A 3,476-nucleotide genomic window follows, 5' to 3' on the forward strand; every position below is an offset into this window, starting at 1 on the left:
AAGACTGGGGATGCCGACGCTTGTATGTTGGGAGAGGGAGGGGGCGGCGCCCGGCTGAGGCCAATCGGAGCAACATCAGCAGAGAGACAGAGGGGAGAGGAGGTGATAGGGAATATATATATATATATAGTGACATGTGGTATTCATATGTGCCATATTATTCTTTTTCTGAACGGGATGGTAGGAGATCTGCCTTTCAATTAAGAAGGAAAGAGAAGAGGTTTATATATACAACGCTCGGTGGCCTAGCCATGAACCGAGGAATAGGGTCGACCCCAAATATGTGTCATATTAGCAAAACCACTCTCAAAACTACCGTGCAATGATATAGGGGGTTTATTTAAATAATCTTGCCCACGCCTGCCACGCCCAGATTTTGGACACATTGCGTGATATTACTCTGAAGAATGGAGAGGAGCTCCGTGGTTGGTGATCATCCTCGTCATCCCTGTTTCGGGAAAGTTGTTGTGCTCTCAGGTCTGGTCAATTCGGATTGGTCATCTTATGATACTTAGTAGAGAAGACTGTCAATTCTAGATAACATGCATGGTCAGGGAGGAGGCAATATTATATTATATGGGACGTTGGTCCTCCGGTAGAAATGACCGGAGCGAAGGAACCAATACCAATGCTTTCCTCTGCGGGAGCCTGCGTCCCGGCCTTTTTGTGCAATAAACCCCTCGCCACAAGTGAATCTTGATTCTTGAATTAGAAGATCAGCTAAGCCTTAGTAGATGAGGGTGTATAATATCCAATTTTGGAGTTAGAGCATCTCCAGCAGGACATGTAAAATTGAGACCTCAAATCTTATTTTGCAAGTCAACTTGCAACATATAGGGACTCAAATTGAGGCCCAACTCCAGCCAGGTCTGCAACAAAAGCCTCTTTCACATGGGACCCATCTGCCCTCCCACCTCCCATGCGCGGCCATGCCGCACCTCTGCCGCCGCCCGCCTCCCCCTCCTCCGGCCAGAATGGGCAAGAAGCGGCCGCGGCGCCGGCGCGGCCGCAGCTCCGGGTGCATCGTCCGCGTCCTTGGCGCGCCCTTCGACGCCGTCCTCGCGTTCCTCCACCTCCTCTACGCCGCCCGGGGCAGAGGTGTCTGTGGTGGCCACGCACGGGCCGCAGCTGCTGGCGCTAGCGCACGCATACCGCGTCGGGTGGCTCAAGCGCGCCGCCGAGGCGTCCGTGTCGGCGCGCCTCGCCCCGGGTGCCGCCGTCGACATGCTCAAGCTGGCGGGGCTCTGCAACGCGCCGCGGGTGCGGGCCGCGTGCGTGCGCCTGGCCGCCCGGGACCTCGCCGCCGTCGAGGCGTCCGACGGTTGCCCTTCGCGCGGCGCCACAACCCGGCGTTGGACCAGGAGCTCCTGTAGCTACTGGAGGACGCGGCCCGCCGCCAGGAGCAGTGGGCGCGGGGGCGGGCCTCGCGGGAGACGTACCGCTAGCTCGCCGAGGCCATGGACTCGCTCGACCGCATCTTCGCCGCCGACACCGCCGGATGGATTTCAGGAGGTAGGAGGCAGGAGGGTGGAGGAGCGGCGCGGAGAGCGGCGGGGTGGCGGCCGGCGCGCCGGTGGGGGGGTGGGGAGGCGGCGGGCGGGGGGCATGAGGCTCCGTCCGCGTGGCAAGGAGGCGGCGGAGAGGGAGGGAGGGAGGCAGAGGGCGCAGATCGAGGCTCCTCTGCCCGGCCGCCGGGATTCTTCGCCCATGGCCGGCGGCGAGGAGGCGCGGAGGCAGAGGTGCGGCGTGGGGACTCGCCGTGCAGGCCAGGAAGAGGGAGGACAGGCCGCCACTGCTCGCCCGCGCCGCGCCGCGCACGTTCACGTCGCCGCCCCGCCGCAGCCGAACGTGCTCGCCCTCGCCGCGCGCCCGCGCTGCCACCCCGCCGCGGCCGAGCTCGAGGCCGGCCGAGCTCCGCCGTGCGCACATCTGCCATGGCCGACCGAGCTCGAGGCCGGTCGAGCTCCGCTGCGCGCGGATCCGCCCAGGCCAGCTGAGCTCCGCCGCGCGCGCCCCGCAGCGGCCGGCCAGGGAGGGGGCAGGGCCGCACTGCTCCAAGACCGCCGCCGGGGAGCTTGACTCGTCGGGGAAGAGAGGCGGCCGGATCCGGCCGCGCGGGTGCCGTCGCATTGGGAGGGAGAGGGAGGGATGAGGAGCAAGGCCCCGCCATGGCCGCCGAGGCCGGGAGGAGGGAGGAGGGCCGCCGCGGCCGCCACAGGAGGGGAGGCCGGCGCGCGGGCGGGTGCTCCGCCGCGGGCGCGTGATGCTCGGGCCGGCCGCGCGGGCAGGAGATCTGCCGCTGGCGCATGCAGCTCCGGCCGGCCACGTCGGCGGGAGCTTCCCCGCAGGCACGTGAAGTTCCGGCCGCCGTGCGGGAGGGGGCTTCGCCCCGGGCGTGTGTAGCTCCGGCCGGGGGGGCGGGCGGGAGCTCGGGCGCGTGCTCGTGTGGCTCCGTCCAGCCGCACAGGTGTGGGAGCTCCGTATGGTCGTCCGTATAGCTCCGGCCAGCCGCGTAGGTGCGGCAACTCGTGGGGACGGCGGCACGCTCGAGCTCGGTGGGCAGCGGCGGCTCGGGGGCGGGTGGCGAGCTCGACGGCGCACTGCGCCAGCGCGGGTGTGGCGGGGCGAGTGGAGCAATGTGGGTGGGAGCGAGCGATGGGAGGGAGGATCGGGCCCTCCTTTTTCTGGGGACCTGCCATTGGAATTTGAGAGCCTATATAAAATGAGAGCTCAGTTCGGAGCTTTGCTGGAGTTAAAATTTCTCCTAAACTCCTAAAAAATAAAGTAGGGACTCAAATAGGAGGTGGGTTGGAGTTGCTCTTAGGGGATTTTTTAAACTCAATGACAAGTTAGGATGAGGGGGGCCAACATTTCGTTTGAGGGATACATGGCACTTGAATTCACTTGACCGGAAAATGGTAGGCGCGCTCTGGCACGTTGGAATGTCCAATCCTTATCTAGCGCTACAAAAGTGCAATTCTTGCATTCCATGCACCAAATTGAACCTTCATTTCACACCACATTACAGACCAATGGATGACCTGCACTCTCGGTAGACAAAAGGGCGAAAGAGGGAAGGAAAATAAAAGGATAAAACGACTCTCCAGGGCGCCTGTGAGTGTGTTTAGTTGGTGAAAAAGTTTGAATTTTTGTACTATAGCACATTTTGTTGTTACTTGACAAATAATATCCAATCATGAACTAATTAGGCTTAAAAGACTCATCTAGTGCTAATCAGTTACACTATATAATTAGTTATTTTTTCAACTGCATTTAATATTTTATGCATGCGTCCGAAGATTCGATGTGATGGGTACTATGTGCAAACTTTTTTGGAAACTAAACAGGGTCATATTTGTATTTTCAATGTCGTAACTCACGTCCTTGCATTGGGAACCAAACGATCGAAGCCGAAGCGGCGTGGTGATTTCGGACGAACGTACTAGTAAAAACTGCTTGGCGCAGTAACCGCTTCC

General features: G+C 60.6%; 1 pseudogene; it reads left to right on the forward strand.

Annotated features, from left to right (window-relative positions):
• Positions 1-881: 881 nt before the first annotated feature.
• On the forward strand, positions 882-1,445 carry LOC120675138 (annotated as a pseudogene).
• Positions 1,446-3,476: the final 2,031 nt, after the last annotated feature.

The sequence above is a fragment of the Panicum virgatum genome, chromosome 5N (genome assembly GCF_016808335.1).
Source record: "Panicum virgatum strain AP13 chromosome 5N, P.virgatum_v5, whole genome shotgun sequence".
NCBI classification, from domain to species: Eukaryota; Viridiplantae; Streptophyta; class Magnoliopsida; order Poales; family Poaceae; genus Panicum; species Panicum virgatum.